Source organism: Nicotiana tabacum, chromosome 21, assembly GCF_000715075.1.
Source record: "Nicotiana tabacum cultivar K326 chromosome 21, ASM71507v2, whole genome shotgun sequence".
NCBI lineage: Eukaryota > Viridiplantae > Streptophyta > Magnoliopsida > Solanales > Solanaceae > Nicotiana > Nicotiana tabacum.
The window spans coordinates 62,396,886-62,404,288 of NC_134100.1; the positions used below are offsets into that span (position 1 = coordinate 62,396,886).

The 7,403-nt window shown below is 37.5% G+C and overlaps 1 long non-coding RNA gene across 1 annotated transcript; it reads left to right on the forward strand.

Moving 5' to 3' along the window:
* The first annotated feature begins 6,277 nt into the window (after positions 1-6,277).
* Positions 6,278-7,171, forward strand: LOC107798685 (uncharacterized). The gene is made up of 2 exons (XR_001650965.2): positions 6,278-6,568; positions 6,722-7,171. It is a non-coding gene; the product is annotated as an uncharacterized LOC107798685 (long non-coding RNA).
* The last annotated feature ends 232 nt before the right edge of the window (positions 7,172-7,403 follow it).

A 7,403-nucleotide genomic window follows, 5' to 3' on the forward strand; every position in this document is an offset into this window, starting at 1 on the left:
GGTTTATGAATGATATTCTGCAGGGGAGAGGTGGTCACTATTACTATCAAATGACATTGGAAATAAGGCCTTAGTTTTCGAGCGGCGACTACGAGAGCTAAGGCCAATTTATCTAGATGTGGGTAGCGACTCTCTGCTCCCGTTAAAATTTTACCAACGTAGTAGATAGGAGATTGCGTACCTTCATCCTTACGGACTAGAACAACACTTACCGCTACCTCTGAGACTGTTAATTCTCCTTCTTCCGGTTTCTATAGTAATATAGGGCTTGACAAATATCTTTTCAAATCCCTCAAAGCCTATTGACATTTCGAGTTCTATTCAAAGTTGTTCTTTTTTTTTTCTGCAGTGAGAAAAAATGATGGATTTCTCCGAAGACCGGAAAATGAATCTGCTCAAAGTGGCCAATCTTCCCGTTAGCCTCTGAACCTCTTTTACGCTTGATAGTTGGTCTAGGATGTCTTAGATGGCCTTGATTTTATCGGGGTTAACCTCGATCCCCCTTTGTGACACCAGGAATACCAAGAACTTACCGGAGATGACCCCGAACGCACACTTCTCGAGGTTAAGCTTCATGTTGTGCTTCCTTAAGATGTCAAAAGTTTCTTGCAAGTGTTTGAGCTGATCACCTGCGTTCAAATACTTAACAAGCATATAATCTATGTAAACTTCCATAGTTTTCCCTATTTGCCTTTCAAACATCTTGTTCACGAGCCGCTGATAAGTGTCTCCGGCATTCTTTAGCCCGAAGGGCATCACGTTGTAACAATATGTGACGAAATTCATGATGAACGAAGTTTTTTTCCTGATCCTCTAGGTCCATTTTGATTTGATTTTACCATGAGTAAGCATCAAGGAAACTCATTAACTCGTGCCCGGCCGTTGGATCAATCATTTAATCAATGTTTGGCAATGGGAACGAATCTTTTGGGCACACCTTATTTAAGTCTTTATAGTCTACGCATATGAGAAATTTATTATTCTTATTTGGAACTACTACTACGTTAGCTATCCAGTCGGGATACTTTGCCTCTCGTATTGAACCGATATCAAGTAGGTGAGTTACCTCTTCCTTGACGAATTTATTTTTGGCCTCTACAATAGGACCTTTTTTTCCGTCTTATCGGAGGAATGCTGAGATCCAAGATTAGCTTTTGTACGGCCACTTCCGGCGGGATGCCTGTCATATCCGCATGTGACCATGCAAAATAATTGACATTAAATTTAAGAAATTCAACAAAACCAGACCTGAGTTCGGGGTGCAGTCCTGTTCCCAAGTGGAATTTCCTCTCCAAGAATTTCTCGAACAATGCGACTTATTCAAGTTCTTCTGATATGGACTTTGTTGTGTCCGTCTCTTCTGGTACCTGGAAATACCTTGGCACCTAATAGGATTCCGTCGCCCCTTTCCCTTGGTTGACTTCGCTTGGCTCAGGAACATACACCGACTCTTGTAATTGCTATGTTGCATGCTCATTCCCTTTGCTACTGGACAGTGAGATTGCATTCATCTCCCTTGTTGCAGGTTGGTTACCTCTTATTTGTCTAACTCCCTCGAGATTTGGATATTTTAGGAACTGATGATACGCTGACGATACAACCTTCATTTCGTGCCGCCATGGTCTCTTTATCACCCCCTCGGCATTTCTGGGCAGCAAGATTTCTCCTCGGTTTGTCACACTTGCTAGATTGAACTCGACGAGGGGTTTTGTGGCCGGAATGATACTTCGGCTTGCTACAACACTCTCCATTGAATGATATTGGCCAAACATCCTGTATCCACCAGAACACGTTTAATCTTGAAATCTAAGACATTTAGAGAAATTACCACGGCGTCGTTATGCGGTAGCAACAGTCCATCAGCATCTTCCTCCATAAAAGTGATGTCGTCTTCAGCAACTTCCCGGAGTCTTTTGCTGTGGGTCACTGATACTTCGTCTTTTTCGCAGCTGAAAATGTAACCCCGTTGATCTCGTTCCCCTGAGAAGGGCATCTTTCAGCAATGTCGCCACCTCTTCGCGCAGATGTCGGTAGCCCCCAGTCCCGTGACCATTTGTCCCATGATATTCGCACCATAAATTAGGATCCCTCAGGTAGGGATCAGATCTCATTGGCTTCGGGAACCGTGCTTCTTTAATGTTCCTTATGGACGATACTAGCTCTACTATGCTGACATTGAAGTTGTGCTCAGAAAGCCTGGGGTAGAAGGAATCTGACATTTCCTTGTTCTGCAAGGACCTATTATTTTGGTCGCGATCGGTTCTCCTATTAGTAGAGAATTTATCAGCCGACCAAAAACTTCTGCCACATCCTTCGACCCGTTCACATGGCAAACTCCTCAAAGACTACCGACCTGTATCGAAATCGTCCTTCGATTTCTCTTTCCTCTTCTCCCGGTCACGACCTTTAATCGACGCTAGGAAACTGAGTTAATCATCTTCAATCCTTACTTTAGACTCGTACTGATACTAAATATCCGCCCAAGTTGTTGCCTGGAACTCGAGCAAATTTTCTTTCAACTTTCGGGAAGCGTCAGAACTTCTCAGATTCAGACCTTTGGCGAATTCTTCAGCCGCCTATTCGTCCGGAACGACTGGTAGCAACATCCTTTCGTTTTGGAATCTGGTTACGAACTCCGGCAACAACTCAGACTCTCATTGCGCAATCCTAAATATATCAGCCTTTCGGGCCTATACTTTTATGGCCCTAAAATGGGCCTTGATGAAAGAATCTGCGAGCATCTCAAAGGAGTCTATGGAATGCTCGGGCAAAACCGAATACCACGTCAGGTCTCCCTTCGTGAGAGTCTCCCCGAATTTCTTCAACAGAATGGACTCAATCTCGTTGGGAGCTAAGTCATTTCCCTTCACCTCCGTTGTATAGGTGGTGATATGCTCATGAGGATCCGAAGTCCCATAATACTTCGGCACATCTGGCATTTTAAACCGATTCGGGATCAATTCTAGTGTCGCGCTTGGTTTGTATGGCAATTATGTATATTTCTTTGAGACCGACACTTTCAACACTGGTGGTGCACCCGGAATTTGATCTATTCGGGCGTTTACTTCCCTCATAAATCGCATGAGTTCGATTTTAAAGGGATCACTCTCGTTGTTGTGACAGGATCCGTTCCTCTCGGACCCATCAGAGCTGACCTCACCCCTCAGGGTGTTGTTGTCGACCCTCTGTGTCGTTCGGTTTACGGGAGCATCGGGAAGGACTGGGCCTCGCCCATTCGCGTCAAAACGCCTGCTTCAGTTCCGTCATAACCTTATCATGTCGTGTGAGATGGCCTATAATGGCCTCATGTTGCTCTTGCAAGACCCTGACCGCTTCAACGACGTGCTCTTCTTCAGCATCATCAGGAGTTTCCTCCCGAACATATCGAGGATATCGGCCGCTGTGGACTGGCGTGGCCTCGTTCCCCTATTGCGTGTATCACTAATTGAATCATCGTTTGAGGCTGATTTCATTGGGCCTCAACGTTGTGTATTGTTAATACCATTATCTGCCATTTTTAATAATTTTTGCTAAGAACAAAGAATCAAAGAAGTTAGTAACAGATGTAGGGATCAATTCAATTACACGACTGTCTATGCCTGACGATGGGCGCCAAACTGTTTACCTATAAAACGGTGCAGTTGAATTTATATGTAGTTTATAGGGAAGTGAATTAATTTGATCCAAAAATAATAGATGAATTAAATAGAAATATAAGACTTAGCCTTAAAATTGAAATAAACGACATATATCGTGATTCCGGGCGTAGAGCTACCGGGAACAATAAGAATAACACAAATAAGCAAGAAAGTAAAGTGTTATTAATCTTTTGATAGAGTATAATGCCTGTTTGTCAGAAAATTCATGTCCTTTACAATGATGATAGAGCTTACTATTTATAGCTGCACCTAAGGAACAACGTTCTAGGATTAAGCTCCTCTTTAATGACGATTATGAGGTCCCTTGAAGGATATGTAATGGGGGAGGGGGGAATGAATGTCATATTCTCTGTAATGGACCATGCACTTAATGTTTTAGAATATTCTTCATTGAATGCTACCGGATGACATCATTAATTTTGTTGTTATGAGTATCATTCTCTCCGGCGAAAAGCGAGATCATTACCTTCGGATTTGCCTATCTTCTGCCTTCGGTTCCACGTGTCGCTTTCTCGTGCCATCATTAAATACGAACATATTTTACCCCATACACATGTATAAGATATTACGTAATCAATGCATATAAAGATACAAATAAATTAACATATTGTGTTATAGTATCATATACTACTCTATTCAAGTAAGATATATAATTTATCAAAAAGTATACAATTCTATATAATCTATATGCTATTATATAAAACTTACGTACATAGGAACATAAATAATAATGTTAAATTATCTCCTAAAATTGTTCTCATATTTGTTTTTTCTTTTAGGTTTAACTTTTTTAAGAAGTTTATTAGAATGTATATTTACATTTTAAGGTTAAAATTAGCAATTATGATTGAATTAAAAAATTATTTACCCGTAAAACGGTACAGTTGAATTTGTTGCGTGGTTTATAGACAAGCGAACTGATTTGATCCAGAAATGATAAATAAATTAAATAAAAATATAAGACTTAGCGTTAGAATCGAGATAAATAGTAGATAACCTGGTTCCGGGAGCAAGGCTTCCGAAGGTAACAAATAGAACAATGTCAGACAGAAAATAAAGTATTATTTAGCGTGAGAATAGTGTGTAGCCTAAGCTTGTCAGAGATTTCGTGTCCTATAATAGTTGTTGAAGTCACTATTTATAGTTATATCTAGGGAACAAGGTCCTAGGATCAAGCCCTTTTTAAATGACAATAAAGGGGGCCATTGTCGAATATGTAATGACATGTCATAAATGCCAAAATTTTCTGCAACGGCTGCGTATTTAATATTGAGGAATATTCTTCATTAAATGTCATCCGACGACAAATATTCATTTGCCTCCGTTGACTGCGTTCCCTTCGGAATCTACTCGGTACCAACCGAAATTATTGTCTTCGGTCTTGGTTCCACTCGCTTCATCTTCCGTATGCCTCCAGTTTCATGTGTCACATAGTCATTCGAGCATTTAATATAAATCTATTTTATCCTATACAAAAATCTAGAATAAAATAGTCAACATTTCAAGCATTGATGCTAAGAAATAGATTATTTTTTTTGTGAGCAGAATTCATATTGAAACAAAGCTCTTTCCACATACCTCAACTTGCCTGTACAAGATATCAAGACTTTGAATTGCATCCTTCTCGTTCTGAAAACCCAACAATGATATATTGCATGCATTTGATTGTACTATACAAGCACAGAACGTAAAGGTGCATATTCTTTTATTACACCAAATTATTAAAAAAGAAAAGAGAGAAAAAAGAGAGATAGCTATACCCACTGCCATGCTTCCTCGCAACAACACTATATTATGCAAAGAATGCACAGCTCCTTATGAAAGTATTTTAAACTCAACAAGGTGGAAAACAAAAAATTTGCATGACAGAATTGTCAATGAACGATACTTAACAATAAAATTAGGTGAAATATCACACATGTTGCATTTCGTGATTTAACAGCTACAGTGAGTCTTTTAAACTTCATCATTTAATTGGGGAAAACCTTGTCTAATTCAACTCCGAATTTATTACTGTACAAGTGTATGCGAAATTTTAAAGCAGACGTGTTTCCCTTAGTTAATCTAAACTGAAACGTTTGAGCTCATAAACATAAAACAAAAAAGTGGTAGACTAATTCCAAGAAAGTAAATAGACTTCACTAATTGCGTGGCAGTTACAGGGAACTTCATGCCAATGACTTCCCATTTAATTGATTTATTATCATTTATTGGAAGGAAAATTTACTATTTGGTACAACAATATTAAAGAGTAGTGTTTAAATGAGGGATAAAAATGTCTTTTAATTTTTTATGAATATTTTGGTAAATCAACTTTACAACACATGGTCTTTCCACTTGCAATATTTATATCTATATCTATATCTATCTATCTATCTATCTATCTATCTATCTATCTATATATATATATATATATATATATATATATATATATATATATATATATATATATAAAGTTGGGACAATAAAAGATGAGTTGGCACCTTTGACCAAGTATTCTATTTATCTTTTTTCTCTTTTTTAACTTTTTTCTTACTTTCTATTTATCTTATCTTATTGGTATAAGAATAAATGTCTCAATCATTACTACTACTCTCTTTTCTATTCTTTATTGAAAAAAACGTTGTAAAAAATATCTCAACAGTTTCTATTCCAGCCTTTCATATTCCTCCTTATTGTAACTGATCATTCCATTCGTAGTCCTCATAATGGTCCCTATTTCTAACTTTTAGTACTATAAGAAAATGAGCTCTAATTTAGGTGCAGCCCTAGCTGTCGTCTTTTGCCATTTGCTTCCAAGAGTTCCCAACTACATCCAATTTATCTTTTCTTTGAATTCCCAGTTCTTCAAGCTTTCTATTAGAATGCATGTGAGTTATTTTGCGGCAGCCAACTCGAAAGAGGACACGGTAAACTAAATTTCCTTACTATTTTCTAAGTTTGTTCTATTATAGAGGTCTTATGTATAGCATTCCACAAATGTCCAATCATCATCTTATAACTATTCCAAAAAATTGAGATTTACATTTTCTGGTTTTGACCGGCGGTTCTATTTTTTTTAGTGATATGAGTGGATAAGCAATTGTTCATCGACAATTGTAGTGATCATATGACATTTAAGTTTCGCTGCTAAGGGGAAGGGGGTGTTGTCATTGTTGATGCATCTATGGAGGAGCAAACATGGAAGAAGGTACTTGTAAAAGCGTCTTGTAATACAATGTTATGCTTCACTTGAGTATCTTCACCCAAAAGAATAAATGTGGTTGCTGGAAGGCATCTATTTTTTCTTATAATTCAGATATTTAGACGACTTAATTTTACTTAATGTATATTGTTTATTTTCCCCTTTTAGTTTTTCGTCTTTAATTTGTTCTTTTTATATTATTTTATTTATGTAAGCAATAGTTTTCCTTTTTCTTTAGTTTTTGTGGGTGTGCTTATTAGAGATGTGATAAGATAGGGATGTTAAATGGTAAATTTTCTCATCGTATGGAAATTAATCGATTATTACTTTTCTGCAAATTAGAAGGTTTTTTATTTTGGTTTCTGAAAAATAATGTCAATATAATTAATTGTATTTTGTCTAGAACGAAGTGATTGGTTGAGCAAAAAAATTCAAAACAACTATTTGTCTTACTTATGGTTCAAAACTTCAAGATTTTTTTCCAATGGAAAGGAGTGAATTGTGGTCAAATAGTTTTTAGTTATATATATTAAGGGGAAGTTTGATTTGTTAGAAGTGGT